General features: G+C 38.9%; 1 long non-coding RNA gene across 2 annotated transcripts; it reads right to left on the bottom strand.

The window, feature by feature from the left end:
- Positions 1–730: 730 nt before the first annotated feature.
- Positions 731–2,280, bottom strand: LOC103474296 (uncharacterized). Of its 2 annotated transcripts, XR_535142.3 has the most exons (4): positions 1,916–2,280; positions 1,637–1,683; positions 1,171–1,232; positions 731–1,091 (listed from the first exon to the last, which is right to left on the bottom strand). It is a non-coding gene; the product is annotated as an uncharacterized LOC103474296 (long non-coding RNA). The 2 variants fall into 2 exon arrangements; XR_535141.3 differs by lacking the exon at positions 1,637–1,683 and having other exon boundaries at positions 1,916–2,262.
- Positions 2,281–8,704: the final 6,424 nt, after the last annotated feature.

Here is an 8,704-nt window from a genome sequence, read left to right as displayed (position 1 = left end):
CTAGATTCTGTGTGTGTGTGTGTGTGTGTGTGTGTGTGTGTGTGTGTGTGTGTGTGTGTGTGTGTGTGTGTGTGTGTGTGTGTGTGTGACTTTGTCATGTCTGTCTCTGAGCTGCCCTGTGATTGGCTGATGACTTGTCTAGGATTACCCCAACTGTTGCATGTTGACCAGTGGAGATAGGCACCAGCACCCGTCATGACCGCAGTAAGGATCAGCATGAATCCTTACACCTCTCAGTGTGTGCTGCGTTTCATTCCTGAACTACTGCAACATCAACGCAGTCCGATGCCCCTTGGCCAAAATAATGTCCGGAATACAAAATCCAGCCTCATCTTTTCTTTACAGTACACGTGGCTTACACTGGTGGCACTGTGAAGTTTACTGGCATTGTTAGCTACAATACATTCTTCACATTTCTTCAGTAGTGCACAACATTAAGAGTACAATAATACACAACCTCTTGCTTAGCTACAAGGAAAAAATACTGTTGTTTTGATGAGCTGTTACGATTGTACAGCAATATTAAATAGTGGTGGAAATTAATTTCTAAAAATAAAATAATAACCTGATTCTCACTTTAATGGTGCGGCGACAGTAGATCATTTTAACTGGCTGCACCTACGAAGGCACAGAATTAAGAAATGTGGGTTAAAGACAAACCTCCTTCCAAACACTGGACACTGCTTCAGGTTGGTCAGCAATTATCATGGCCCAGAAAAACATACAAATATTCAAATCCAAAAATACTTTATTCATCCCAAAGGGAATTAAATGTTATTGTGATTAATTATTTCTTAAAAGAGTTATTCTAGATACTGATGGCTGTTGGCAGGAAATATTTCTTGTAGCGGTCTGTATTGCAGTGACTCTGAAGAAGCCTCTGACTGAAGACACTCCGTTTTCCCAAGACAGTTTCAAGAAGAGGATGGTCACAGTTGTCCATCCTCTTCTTGATTTTATGAAGAATCATTCTTTGCATAATCATCTCCAGAGGTTTCGCAGTCGTCCCCAGAGCAGAATCAGAACAGAACCAGAACAGAACCAGCCTTCTTTATCAGGTTGTTGAGTTTTTTAGGTCCCTGGCTCTGATGCTGCTGGCCCAACAGATGACAGAAGAAGAGATGACGCTCTCAACAACATATAAAAAATATTCAGCATTTTGCTACAAACCTTGAAGGATCTTTGCTTCCTTAAGAAGTCCATTAGATCATAGATCCTGTCTAAGTTTGAACCTGAACAAAGATGTTAAGAGTAAAGCTTGGTTAGTCCATCTGATTCCTCCAGCCATCCGTCCACCGCATGCATGTCTTTAGGTAAACACATTTCATCTTTTATTTTTCTACCATATCTTGGTGTTGTTTGATAATGATAAAATGTGATGTTGTGCTTGTTGTGCTGAGGCTGTTGTGAATGTGCTTTATCAGGGGTCTCAAACTCAATTTACCCAGGGGCCGCTGGAGGCAGAGTCTGAGTGAGGTTGGGCCGCATAAAGTATTCCACAATAAACACTGTACTGTTATCACTACGTGTTGGATACTCTGTGTATGTTAACGTAGATCAACAGCAAGTCAAACTCAATTTCATGAGCCAGGAAGCTGAGCGTCTTGCTCCTTTATTAAGTTTTCTTGACACTTACAACTTTGAGCAGTGTTGTGGAAAAGCTCAATGAAAGGTTGAGTGAAACTATAAGAAACAGAAAAATAAAATATGCATCAGCTCTAAATACACAGAATAAACTTCTAGTGTCTGAATAGAATTAACCTGAGCTGCAGTTAAGAAACAGTCACATAGCAACTGTTGCTATGTAAACAAAAACTATCAGGATATGGCTTTTCTAGAATAAACACATTTGGAAAACAATCTCAAATAAACTAACAAAACATATAACACCAAACAGAACATAGATTGAACTTACAGCCATTGTTTTCGGAGGTGTAAGAAAAGATTGACAGCACAGGAGGTGAAGTTCATACATTAACAGGCAGACTCTCTGTGAACAGGTATTCCAAACTGCAACTGCCTCTGCTACCCACAATGCACTGCTATCTCAAAATTCTCCTTCAAAATAAAATACAGAGAAATTAATACTATAGAACTTTTTAAAACTAATTAAGACATTTCCAACTTCAAGCCTGGGGCAGAATATTTTAAAAATATCTTCAAATGTCATCAACATTTAATTATTTATCCAATACATGAACTGCAGGCTTTGGCTTTGACAAAGACATGATGAGGGTGTGACAAAATTTAGGGTCCGTTCACACTGCAGCCTAAAGTGACCCAGTTCCGATTTTTTTTTTTTTTTCGTTTTTGCCGGGCCGCTCACAATGCCACAGATATGCGACCTGAATGTGTTCTGCAGTCTGAACAGGCAAACAACCTGAAAGTGTCCCACATGCACAGTAGAGGGCGCAATAGCGTCAGCGTTCTGCCAACCGCCATAAAAAGAAGAAGAGCTCAGTGTTTGTGGAAGTAAACATGGAGGCTAACGGTGGAGCTTAGCTTACATATTTGAAGTTGTTGTCCAACTGGAGCAGCATATTAACAACTTAAACCTCATTATTGTCCGTCAAGTATCGGCAGTTCGGATGAATGCGGCCTGGACGTTATGGTCACATTTGAATCAGATATGTATCGGTTATGGGTCGCATTCGAAAAGAATCCGACCTGTGCTGTTCAGACTGTCATGAAAAGATCAGATACAAGTCCCATTACGTCAAAAAAAAAATCGGAATTGGGTCACTGTAAGCTGCAGTGTAGACGCAGCCTAAGTTTATTCCACTTGGCGTCGCTCTTGTTCTACGTTTCACAGAAGTCTTTAGCCAGCTAGCAACGTATGGAGAACGTCTCGACGCGTGACGTCATTACCGCTTCTACTTGTCAAAGCTATGGGGTTCCATTTGTATCAAAAATAAGTAGAAGTCATATGTGTAGATGTGTCGTTGGTCTATGTTGCATGTAGATGTTGCATATGTCTATGTTGCATATGCGTTCGCTGCATATGTGGTTCATGTCGTTGGTCCCATAGACATAAGAGTAAACCCCGCATTGGCTGCTCCGGCGCAGGAAATATGGCGGCCATCTTGGAGCGGTACTCCCGCCTACTTTGCTCAATCAAAACAACAGAAGATGCCTCAGCACTGAGGAATATTGTTGTTCGGATCTATGGATTATTGATTTGAGGGCTCCACAGACAACATTTCACAAGTAAGATGGACATATTATTGTGTATATATTGTCATTATAATATTACTTTACTGTATTTATGTCCACCGGCGAGATACCAGCTAATATTAGCCACAGTGCTTGGTGTAATACGGGGTTCAGCCGCTATGAAGGCTAACTGAGATTCCGTAAATCTAAAAAAATTAATTATTCTCTAACATTGACTTAGATTATCTGACACAAGAGCCTATATTAGAAATGAAACAATGTAACACATATTATAAAACTTATGTGTTATAACATTCACCAGCAAAGTTTACACAGGTGGTAAACACTATTATTGTGCAATTATTTCACTAGTAAGATACATCCCAAATCTTCCGTTTTTGTTTTGAAAGTTTCATAAAGACACGATGTGAGGAAGAAGAGGGAGAATCCATAAAGAGAGACGGATTCAGTGCAGCACGGATGAATCTCACATCGGATTTTGAACTCAATCTCTGAAGCTAGAACTCGTCGGCTGAAAAAAAATAAAAAATAATATATATATATATATATATTCATCATGTAATCATTATTTATTTGTGCCATTATTAATCGTTATTTATTTGTGTTTGTATAGTTATATAAATATGTATTATAATAAATTTTGTGTATACACAGTTTTCGGCGTACTTCTAAATCTGCTCCTTAGTCGCATCTTTTTGGGCCTTCTACTCCCTCTAGTGGCGTGGGGTGGTAACACAACTAATATAATTACATTACTTAATCAAAATGCCACAAAGTATTTATTATTAATTCTGGCATTAGGATAATAATAATAATAATAATAATAATAATAATTTGCAAATTACAAACCGGATTCCAAAAAAGTTGGGACAAGGCCATTTTTACCACTGTGTGGCATCTCCCCTTCTTCTTCCAACACTCAACAGACGTCTGGGGACAGAGGAGACCAGATTCTCAAGTTTAGAAATAGGAATGCTCTCCTATTCATGTCTAATACAGGCCTCCAAGTGTTCAATCGTCTTGGGCCTCCTTTGTCGCACTTTCCTCTTTGATGCTCCAAATGTTCTCTATAGCTGAAAGATCTGGACATTTCAGTACCCGTATCCTTCTCCTACGTAGCCATGATGTTGTGATTGCTGCAGAATGTGGTCTGGCATTATGTTGTTGAAAAATGCAGGGTCTTCCCTAAAAAAGATGACGTCTAGGTTCTAGAACTATGTTCTATGAATTATGTTCTAGAACCTGTACATAGTTCTCTGCATTAATGGAGCCTTTCCAGACATGCAAGCTGCCCAGGCCACCAGCACTCATGAAACCCCAGACCATCAGTGATGCAGCTTCTGAACGGAGCGTTGATAACAACTTGGGTTATCCTTGTCCTCTCTGGTCCGGATGACATGGCGTCCCAGTGTTCCATAAAGAACTTCAAATCATGACTCATCTGACCACAGAACAGTCGTCCATTTTGACTCAGTCCATTTTAAATGACTCCTGGCCCAATGCAAACGGCTGAGCCTGTGGAGGTTAGAAATGGCTTCCTCTTTGCACTGTAGAGTTTCAGCTGGAGATGGGCACCAGCACCCCTCCCGACCCCACTGAGGGACAAGGGTGTAAGAAAATGGATGGATGGATTACATTTGTTTGTGTTACCACCCCACGCCAGTAGAGGCAGTAGAAGGCCCAAAAAGATGTGACTGAGGAGCAGATTTAGAAATACGCCGAAAACTACAGAATTTGTTTAAAACTGTGAGCTGCTCTGAAGAAAATAAGAGCGAGAAGTTCAAAAACATACTGAGGGTGAAAATCATTCTTTAAATGAAATGAAGATATATCGCAGATATAAAAAAAGTTTTAAATCGGAAGGCCGTGGATCTATGGGAAATAGCGCCCCGTTCAGTGGGCCACGACCCCTCCACCTCCTTAGCTGCCCTGACTAATGCCTACAGAAAATACTAGGAAGAAATCTAAGCATTTTGATAACAATTTTATTGAAACCACTGATATTGAAAGACCAACATTTTTGTAATATTTAATAAACAATTTGATCATACATGACCTACTCCAAGACTTTTTAATGGCAAAAAGAACAGGCAATAGCAACAAGGACCAACGACATGAACCACATATGCAGCGAATGCATATGCAACAGACATATGCAACATAGACATATGCAACATAGACATGTGCAGCGAACACATATGTAGCGAACGCATATGCAACATAGACATGTGCAACATCTACATATGCAGCAAACACATATGCAACATAAACATATGCAACATCTACATATGCATCATCTACATGCAACATAGACCAACGACATAGACCGACACATAGCAACACATAGACCAACGATATCTACACATATGACTTCTACTTATTTTTGACACAAATGGAACCCCATACAAAACAGCGCGGCGGATGAAGAGCAGCCCGGTAGCAGTCGCCTTTCTTTGCGTTTGATCGTGGCATTTGTTAATGGTAGAAAGTACCAGAATGGCGACTGCAGGGAAGGGAAACTGGTACCGGACTGGTCCATCATCCGCCGCACTACTGTTACATGCGTCGTGTGCATGAAGTCAGTGTAGCTTAGCCTAGACCGAATGTCAGCCATGACGAGGAACTCTGGAGTGAAATAGTCTCAAAATATCTGTGCATGTGCAAAAAGATCTGTGTGTGTGTAAAAATATCTGTGTGTGTGTGTGTAATACTCGATTTGTAAAACTTAAAAATTAAATAAACCTTCTCCTACGCCTATACATGTTGAAAAAGTACACACAAATCACCTGGAACACACACACAAAACTGCATTTACACAGATCCGGTTACGAGTGCACAACTATTTTTGAGACTCATTTCACGCTTCGGGGACGGTCATAGATTTGTGTGTAGATGGTGCGTTTACATGCTAGTAAAAGCTGGGACATCTGAGTTTTATTCGGAGTGTAGTGTTTTTATCCTCTGAACGTTTCTCACATTGCTTGTACTGAAGTGGCAAATAGTTCGCTGGAAAACGGTGTATCTCAGCACTTCCTTGTAATATCCTAAAATTACTTATAGACATTGTGCGTTTTTGAGTGGTTCAGGAGACCAAGTGGTCTGAAAAAGGACCACTGGGTGGCAGAATGGTTCGCTGGTCGGAAAAATAGCCAGGCAAACCCAGAAGCAAGACGGAGCGTCCCGGTGGTCTGTCCTCTGAAGTCAGTAGGAGCTAAACCTGCAGGCTTTGCTCTCTGATTATAATGAGTCATGGAATAATTATAAATGATTTCAGATTACGTTTTATATGTCTGGTATTTTGATACTCATATGTTTCTGTTAGCGGGAGCTAAAGTTTGTCAGCTATGCTACGTTAGCTGTTGGAAGCTGAGTCCGTGTATTTTTATTGTCTCACTCTGCAGTTTGATTGTCTATCTTTAGTCTTAACTTTAACCAGGTTGATCTAGTTGCCGAAGTCGGCTAGCATCTTCAGGAGATTATGGTAGTTATGGATGTTGGTCATTATCACTGAAACCGTATTTTGTTGCTTCAGCAGTAATGAAGGTAGATCTGGACCTGCAGAAACATAATCTGCTGTTAAGACTTTATTCACCAGAACAAAATGAAAGGTTCTTCATTCATGTTGACTTTTCAACATACTTAAGGATTTAGTCTAATGTTCACACATAGACCTATTAGAATAATCAATTAATCGGATGATAAAACAAAATCAATCATATCCATTGGCATGAATTGTTTCTCTTTTTTCTCTCTACCAAAAACTGAATAAAAGTCTTCAGTTTGGTACTTTGGTCTCGGTTAGACCGTATATTGAAAAGAAATTTTGCTTTTAAAGACTTCAAAATTCATTTGTTTCATTTATTCTGGATATTAAAAATGTCTTCCAGTTCCAGTGTTAAATGTTCATTAGAATTTAAAGTTTAATGACCTTTGAGAATGTGTTCTTGCATTATTATTTCGTCATTACCATTATATAACTTAAAAATGGCCTCAAAAGAACTATACTATCGTTTGTTGAGAACTTTGGAACAACTTATACAGTAAAATGTTTCATGGTGACAGACCTATTCACACATCCTCCACAATCTTCAGATTAAACTGTTTGTGTCTGGACCCCATTTCATCGGCTCTTAAACAAATATATACCTCATCTGCTGCTCCTGTTTGTCTTCATTTCAAGTTGATTAATGTACATGGTAAAATATATTCAGATGGTTTGGATTTTCACAAGCAGTACATTTCTTTCTCAATTGATATTTTGACAATTGATAGCTTATAAACATACTTAAGAAAATATTTTATGCATTTAAAGCACCACTGTAAAAATAGCCTTCACAGCAAAACAATGTAAAACATTTGGTAAATATAAAAAGAAACATTTCTACATACATTGTGATGATTCAAGTAATGTCCTGTCACAGTCAGGTCTGTCAGTGCATCAGCTGTTCAGGAAAATCAACATTATTTTTCCTAACACTAACTGTCTATTTGTACTTTTCTCTGCATCTTCAGCCAATCAGCAGCTGAGATTCTGGGAGGTTCAACACCAAAACCTGGAGCTTCAAACTGAACCAAGACGCCTTTCAAACTACAGTAGTTGACCTGCTCTGTTGGTAGATGTTATGGTGTCTCCTCAATCTGTACAGACTGACCTTGGTCTTCTTTGAATACACATCTTTATGGTGTTATCTTTTAATTGATTATAGTCAATATTTGAACATTCATTTTAAGACATTTCATAGTTAACTTTCGGTAGCTGTGAAACCACCCATGTTAATCTGAATTTATTTTGTTAAAGATTCAACAGATTTGTTGCAATCTTAAATATTTAATCTGTCCTTTGTGTGCAGTGAAATGAACATTAAATTCAGGAAACATTTTTGTCATCTTCTTTCTACAGTACAAATTGAATAATGCCTCTATTAAAATCATATTTGTGACATCAAACTTTTTTTCTGTAATAAAGCCAGTGGTCAAACTATGGCTAAATGTTTGTAATTTACTTTTAACAAATAGAAACCAAAATGGTTTTAAAGTAAAGACACTAATACTCCTCATCTACCTCAACACAGGTAAAGTTTCCACTGTGTTCAAGTAAATGTGATTACGACTGAATGACAATTGTACAGCAGGGCTTCAACTCCAGTTCATAAGGGTCGGTGTCCTCCAACCTTTAGATGTCTCTTCTTTAACACACCTGAGTCAAATCATGAGGTCAGAGGTCATTAGCACAACTCTGGAGAACTTGACTGTCCTAAGCTACCATTTAATTCAGGCGTGCTGGACCAAGAAGTATCTAAATGTTGCAGGACACCAGACATTGATGCCTGGATCTGAGGATCCTGTTAGAGGATCAGTGTGTTCCTGCAGCAGCTCCATCGGATCAGAAGATAGGTGAGATCTGAAAGATCCTGATGTTCCAGAAAGTGAAATAACACCAGAACTGATCCATCAGTCAGCTGTTCCGTCCTGTGCAGAGATTAATATAAAATGTTATTTATACACATAGAAACTCAAACTAGAATCGAAA

This window comes from Poecilia reticulata, chromosome 13 (assembly GCF_904066995.2).
Source record: "Poecilia reticulata chromosome 13, P_reticulata-male-v2, whole genome shotgun sequence".
Classification (NCBI taxonomy): domain Eukaryota; kingdom Metazoa; phylum Chordata; class Actinopteri; order Cyprinodontiformes; family Poeciliidae; genus Poecilia; species Poecilia reticulata.
This window is presented reverse-complemented; position numbering and strand designations above follow the sequence as displayed.